Source organism: Schistocerca americana, chromosome 2 (genome assembly GCF_021461395.2).
Source record: "Schistocerca americana isolate TAMUIC-IGC-003095 chromosome 2, iqSchAmer2.1, whole genome shotgun sequence".
NCBI lineage: Eukaryota > Metazoa > Arthropoda > Insecta > Orthoptera > Acrididae > Schistocerca > Schistocerca americana.
In genome coordinates this window covers 893438927-893447190 of record NC_060120.1, presented here as the reverse complement: position 1 = coordinate 893447190, position 8264 = coordinate 893438927, and positions in this window count along the sequence as shown.

Below are 8264 nucleotides of genomic sequence, written 5' to 3'. Positions count from 1 at the left end.
GAAACATGCACATAATGTCAGAAGTCAGTAATTCTGACAACAGACTTAAAGCTATATGGAATGTAGTCAAATGAGAGACATGACAACTATCAACAAAACAGGATAACATTTCCACTGAATCGAATGGAAGGGCTATAAATAATGAGTCACAGGTAGCAAATGTATTTAATGATCATTTCTTAAATACAATAGGAAATAGAGGGACAAACAGACCAAGAGAAAAATCACAGTAGCAAGTTGGAAAAGTAACTCTCATAAATTCAATCATTTGAAAGTATCACCAGTTTCTCCTTCTAAAATTAAGAAAATTACATACTCTTTCAAAAGTAAAAGCTCATCTGGATTTATGGTGTTTTGAATATAGTATTAATGATTTGTTCTCATACTACAAGCCCTGTGTCACGTGAAACTTGGATTGCACCATTTACTAAAGACATTTTCCCAAAGAAGTCATTGTTAAACCCCTCTTTGAGAAATATGATAGGACAGATGTCAATAACTACTGACCTGTTTCAATACTGACTTCATTTTCCCAAAGTTTTGAGAAGGTGACGCATTCCAGAGTGGTATTTCATTTGAGCAACAATAATATCTTCAGTAAATCACAGTTTGGATTTCAGGAGAGCTGCTCTATTGAAATGCCATTTACGTGTTCATTCAACAAATTTTACAAGCGTTAAATTATAAATTATAAATAATGGTATTTTCTGCGTGTTATGTAGGGCACTTGACTGTGTGAATCACAATATTCTCTTAAATAAACTAAAGTTGTATGAGACTAATGGTATAGCCAGCCAATGGATAATGTCGTATCTTTCCAAAATAATGCAGAAAGTTGAAGCTAGTAATTCAACATTTGTAGTTCGAGGACATTATTCCAACTGGGGATAAATGACATATGGGGTTTCCCAAGGCCATTGTTCCTCATATAATATGCAAACGATCTTCTGTCCAATATACAACAAGCAAAATCAGTTTCTTTTGCACATGACACTAATAACTTAATAATCCAAGTGTACATACATCAATATAAAAAAAATGGTAAACAGGCCTCTTAAAAGAATCACTGTCTGGCTTTATAGGAATGGTCTCCTCCTCAATTTTTAAAAGACACAATAGCACTATATTCATTCCTGCACATCTAAGGGTACTATGACAATGACATGTGTGACACATGGTAAGGAAATAATAAATTGGATGGAAACTTCAAAGTTCTTCAGTGTACATACTGATGAGAATTTAAACTGGGAAAAGCACACTTTGGAACTCCTAAAACTATTTAGTTCAATCACATGTGAACCTAAAATCATTGCAAATTTTGGGGTGAGACAAATCAGTAAGTTGACACATTTTGCATATTTTCATTCAATAATGTCATATGGAATAATGTTCTGGAGTAATCGACCTTTAAGAAACGAAATTTTAGTTGCTCTAAAATATGCTATAAGAGTAATATGTGATGCTCACCCACAATCATCTTGTAGTCAACTGTTCTGAGTACTGATTCACAGCTATTTATACACTTGTGAAGTTTGTTGCAAAAGTTACATTGCAGTTCAAAAGAAACAACGATGTACGTAATTACAATGCCACAAAGAAAACTGACATTCATTACTCCACACTTTGGTTGTCTTTAATACAGAAAGGGGTCCACAATGCTCCAAAGAAAATTTTTGATAACTTACTAACTTACCGAGCGATTTAAAATGTCTGCCAGGCAGGAAAAAAATTGAAAACAAACTTTTAGTTTCTCCTTGACAACTCCTTCTATTCCACAGAATAATTTATATCTTTGTAATGTGTACAAAGTGGCGGGAAGCCATATTTACAAATTCATTTGCGATATAAATGTAAAATGACTCGTTCTACATCGTTACGATTTACCATGCAAATTATCCATGGAACATGAAACTTACCACCGAGCGGGGTGGCGCAGTGGTTAGACACTGGACTCGCATTCGGGAGGACGACGGTTCAATCCCGCGTCCGGCCATCCACATTTAGGTTTTCCGTGATTTCCCTAAATCGCTCCAGGCAAATGCCGGGATGGTTCCTCTGACAGGGCACGGCCGACTTCCTTCCCCATCCTTCCCTAATCCGATGAGACCAATGACGACGCTGTCTGGTCTCCTTCCCCAAACCAATCAATCAATCAATCATGAAACTTACTAACTAACCATTTGGATAACTTTCTAGTTTTTATTCAGGTAAGAGGATGGATGGTTTGGGGGATTAAAGGGACCAGACTGCTACGGTCATCGGTCCCTCAGGTAAGAGGTTTCGAGCAGCTGCGCAGGTTATCTTCAGATCCAAAAGAGTAGGGTTTTTTTTTTCTTTTCATTAATAATAAGAATCAAACGAACTGGAGCTGGTTGAAATTATAAGTCACTGTACAGATGACGCAAATACTCATGTTTCGACAGAGGCTATCCCACAGTCATCGTAGATAATTTCCAATGCATATCGTATACTGTGACCAATATCTGCAAGAACTTGATCGTGTAGCCAGTAGCCAGAGACTATTTCAGTCAAATGTCTACAAGTCTGGTCAAAAGCCCCTGCAAAAGTCGCCTGTGTGGCATAGTGAGAGTAGACATGCACCTTCCAAATATCGATGTATAATTTTTATCCACGCACCGATCTTCAGTAGTATCTAGCCTCTGTCGAAACATATTTGCGTCAACCTACAAATATTTTTGAAAATTTAACTTATTGATAATATTCAAAATTGGTGCTTCCAAAGAAGCGTTCTAGCCCATGCATCTGCAATACTTTTTCTCCTTGGTTTAGTATGAAGGGCTTGCCTACAAAAGGTTGTCCAAGTATTTTGGAGCGTGTTGCATAGATAGAAGTCTCAGAAAAAGAAAAGTTGTATAAACGTAATAAAACCTATACAGAAAAAACGCAGGAAGGAGAATGCTTGTTACGTCAAATGCTCACTGTCAGTATACCGTATTTGTTCAAAACTATCTGGACATGCCTGTGCAACGCAGAATTGACCACTAGATGTCACGAGAGGTGGAGCCACCAGTAAAAAAAGGTTGGGAGGAGTATGATGCTGTCAGTAGAGAAGCAGTAACAGTGGAATGGGTCGGTGAGCAGAGCCTAACGATTTCGAAAGTGAATAAATCACTGGATGTCACGTGGGCAACAACTCCGCCATAGATATTTCATCACTTCTAAAGCTGTTCAGGTCGACTGTTGGTGATGTGATTGTGAAGAGTAAACGCAAAGGGACAACCACAACTAAATCAAGACCACGGAGGCCTCGTGAACCGACGGACCGGGAGCGTCGAGGATTGCGGACAGCGGATGTACAAAATTGCGTGAAATCAGCGGAAGGAATCACTCGTGGGCTCCAAATACACTACAGTAGAGTCTCGATGGTTCGAAGTGAACGGGACCGGAACCACCTCGAACTATCGAAAACTCGGACTATCGAAATTTAAATGGGAAAAAGAAATATTATGATACTGTAAGTAATACAGGTCAAAATATGAACTTTATTAAAATAAAATTATTTACACATGCATTTGCATTGGCAGAATAACAGTAATTATTTATTTAGGCCGGTATTACACTATCAAATTTCTTTGTCAAAGATTTGATCAAAGATGTGATCAAATATTCTGTCAAATATATTTGACAAAGATCTTTGACGTAGCGCTAGAAGGGGTATTACACCGTCATCATATTTTTCGTCAAAGATGGCTGACAATAACAACTTGTTATTAACTGCAGCAGTTGCATGTACCAAATGGTTCAAATGGCTCTGAGCACTATGGGACTTAATTTCTGAGGTCATCAGTCCTCTATAACTTAGAACTACTTAAACCTAACTAACCTAAGGACATCACACACACCCATGCCCCAGGATTCGAACCTGCTGTCATAGCGGTCGCGCGGTTCCAGACTGTAGCGCATAGAGCCGCTCAGCCACTCCGGCCGACTGCACGTACCACAATTGCACTGTGTGCACATGCGGAAGAGAAGCGGGGGAAAAAATGTAAACATACCTGGGTGAAGCCGTGGCTTTTACGACGACACGATAAAAGCATTTAACAAAACTTGTTACATGAGCTTATAGTGGAGGACGTCAAGTCATACATCAATTACTTAAGGATGGATGAGCATACATTTCTGTATGTGCTCAATGAAGTGTATCCTCATATCCCAAAGCACAATATTCACTTAAGAACTGCTACATCTGCAGAATACAGGCTCACTGAAACAGTCCGATTCCTTGCTACAGGAGAGGGTTGGGTTAGGTTAGGTTAGGTTAAGTTAGGTTAGGTCAGGTCTCCAATCTTCTAAATCTATTTTTGTATTCAGCGTGCCTCACGTTGTAAAGCGCCTCATCAGCTTCATAAATCTCTATTAATTTTGTGGTTGTCGGCACACACCAATTGTATTTACCGGCAATGTTTATTAAAACACGACAGACGACAGCAGCGATGCTAGCGCTCCATGTGGTAACATGTCACATTGCAGTGAACAGAAGACTAGCGACTTCTTTGATCAAATCTACAGCGAGGCCCTAGATTTGATCAAATATTGCACAACACTTGACAAAGTTCCCTATTACACCATCAAATATCTTTGACAAAAATATTGGACAAAGATATTTGCAAAGAAATTTGATAGTGTAATACCGGCCTTAGACAAGTAATAGTGAAGTGTCTTTTGTTTGGCGAAGCTGCAACGTTTCCTCGCGGCAATCACGCCACCGTCTCAGGAGCAGTAGGTCAGTTGGTGTCGCCTCAGGCTGTTGTTCCACGTAGCATATGGCGGCCTCGAGATCACCGTAGCCATCGGTGTGACTCATCATCGGTGCAGTCTCTGCCCCATCATCTTCGTCACTCTCACACTGCGATGGAATGTTAATCATGTCAATTATAGAAGAGTCTGTCACTTCCAACTGTTCGTCCGAATTTTCACTTCCAACTGCATATATCTGCACGCACGTTATTGTTTCCGGATGAGACATTTTACCCCAAGACTCGAACCAACTCTGTCACCTGGATACGTGGACATGCAGTCCATTACCTCTCTCGTGACTGACACAAGAATTTCCTTGACTTCTGGCTCTATTTGCAAGAAAGACATCATGCTATTTCCGGGCATACCAGATATCGACAGTGCTTCGCAAACTACCTATGGAGTGCCTTTCACAGCCCGCCGTGCAGCTGGAATGTTCCAGGCAGTGGCAGATGAGGTCAGAACGAACTGCAAACGAGCATATATTGAACAATCTTTATCAGTGGGCGCAGTCGCTGGGAAGCCTCACTACGACGTGGTAGCTTTCTTTTCATGTTATTTATGTTTCATATCTTCGATGGCGTCTTCATTCTGTTTTAGTTTTCCAGGCTTGATTAACTATGACTGTTCGCACATAGATATCTATATAAATAAAAGAAAAAGATTTAAAAAAAGTGGGCAGGAGACCTGCGTTCGAATCCAAATAAATACACAAGAACAAAATGAACAACAAATAAAATATAATAAAGTATTATACCCTTTCAAAAAAAAAAAAGAACTGTTCGTCCGAATTTAACCACTCGCCTACTTCAACCTCTCCTGCCTCTTCACACCCTGACAATCTTCTGATTAAATTACACAATGACTGATCGTCCTGCTAAATATTCAGTTTCTGTGTCTGGCATACTTTCCTGTAGAACTTTACTCCATGACTTAGAAATTGTGTCTGACTTTATTTCGCTGTAAGATTCGCTAATCCAGTACACGACGTCCTTCAAAGTCACTTTCTTCAAAGCTCCGACAATGCTTTCGTTGTCTTCCGAATGCAGGATTGACTGTAGCAATCGCTGTCGATACTTTTTTTTTTTAGACATTCCAGAACGCCCTGATCCATGGGCTGAATGAGACAGGTAACGTTTGGTGGGAAAAACAAGGCGCGGATGCCGTCGCACTGCAGTTCTGCACTTGGATGTGAGGACGCATTACCCATGAGCAAAACTGCTTTGCATGGCAGTCCCCTTTCTTTTAAAAATTTTTTGCAGTCAGGTACAAATGAGTTAAAAAACCAGTTCTTGAAGATTTCCTGATTCATCCAGGCATTATTCTGATGTGTATAGACAACCAGAAGAGCTGAGATGGATACATTCTTGAATGCTCTTGGCTTGGCAGACTTCCCAGTCACAACTAGTTTTAGTTTGTGGTTTCCAGTTGCATTTGAAGCTGCCATAACTGTGAGCCGCTCTTTGCTTTTTTTGTGCCCAGGAGCACTTTTTTCTTCACAAGAAGCAAGTGTTCTCGCTGGTAACATTTTAAAATTTAGCCCAGTTTCGTCACAGTTACATATTTGTTCATTATACAAATTTTCGTCAGTTATGATTTTTTTAAACTCGACGATAAATTTTGAAACGGCCTGAGCGTCACCAGAGAGTTTTTCTCCACTTCCACTTGTCGAGGCAGCCCACACATGCGGCCAAATTGTCATCTCCTTCCTGCATCTGGTTTCTGAAAAACAAAGCTTTTTCTTGCAAGATTGGGCCAGAAATCGGAGCACCCTTCTGTCTCTGTTGGGTAAACCACATGAACAATGCCTCACTTGTTTTTTCGAAGTCTGACTTCTTTATACTTCTTCGACTGAGAGATTCGTGTGAGCACTTCTGTGAAGAAAACTGTTCCAATTTAAAGCGGTTTCTTCGCCAGTCACCAACAGTAACTTCTCCGACACCATATTCGAGAGCAAGTTTTTTTAATTGTTTCTCCTTTGTCAAGTCGTCTTAGTGCTTCTAATTTTAGATGCAAAGGCACAAATTTCCTCTTTTTCGTTACAGCACTCATCTTTGTAAGGTGTACAACGAAACACACAGTCAACAAACAAAACGACACACAACACTGTACAGTACAGGTACTGGGAACTACAGCAGCGTATGAACTCCCCAGTTTTGATCGGTAGCAGCAGGCAGCAGTCGGGGTATTTTGTGCCTTACTGACAACAGATGTTCGTGCAGCAGGACAGCGAGCTAATTATCGGTGTTGATTGCATTGTTGTCTGCTTTGTCACTGAGCTGTACTTTCCCTATCTATCTTTTGCAATGATGTTTTCATTATTTATCATGTCAGTAAAAAAAGAAAGTAGATCGTTGCAGCCTTCTTTAAAAAAAAAAAAAAAGAAAAAAAAGAGGCACGGATTATTGGAAACTCGAACTATCGAGACTCTACTTTACTAGCAGGCCAGCTAGCAAAATGACTGGGTGTATGGAGTTGAAAAGAATGGGATGTCATGGTTGAGCAGGTGCTCATAAGCCACAGATTTCTGCAGTCAGTGCTAAAGTGGTGCTTGAGATGGTGCAAACAGCGACGCCACTGGACAGCAGTAACTGGAAACGAGTGGTTTGATGTATCACGCTATACCTTGTGGCAATCCCACGGAATGGTTTGTGTTTCGCAAATGCCTGCCTGACGTTACCTGCCGTTAGCGGGGGACGTTGATGAAAAACACACACTATTTCAAAAATGCACCAAATCTACAGTTTTGGAGATATGGCAATGAAATTTTGTACCACGCTTTACACGAAGTATCACATTTACATATAAAATCCTTTGATTATATACATTCACCTTTTTTTCGAACGAAATTTGAAGTTTTATTTTCAAAAAATAATGTATGTTCCTTTTTCTCAGAAAGTATTCAAGAGATTTCTACAAAAATTTCTCTGTTTCATCTCTTTATATGTTGTAAGCTTCTCTCATGAGGTTTCTGGAATAGGCCAAATAGGAGAATTTTCATAATTTTTAATTATAATTCCACAAGCATAATTTTAAATTCATGCAAAATTTCGAGCACTTTGCCTCATATCTCAGCTTGCAATCAGAATTTCAAAATTTGCTCTCGAGACAACGTTTATTAGGTTTACAGAAATATGTGTACAAAATTTCATAATTCTAGCATTCATAGAATCTGAGGAAAAGGTACATAAACTTTAAAAAACAAGCTTTTCAGAAAACTCAATTTAAAGTTCGACCTAACTTTTTTCCTCACGTCACTTCTTCAGAAGGCACAATATTTGTACTCTGGGTCGTCTTTCCCTTCATGGCTTCTCTTCTGGTTTCTTGTCTGTCTTCTTTCCTTTACCAGGTCTTCAACTGACTTTTCAGCTGCAGAGACGCGCTGTAAATCTATTTTTCTCAGGATGTCTTGAGTAAAATTTCCCACCTTGAAGCCAATTCTTTCTAATACCTTCATCCTCCTGACGTTCCCACCATTAAATACAATAACTGCATCACAAGTTGCA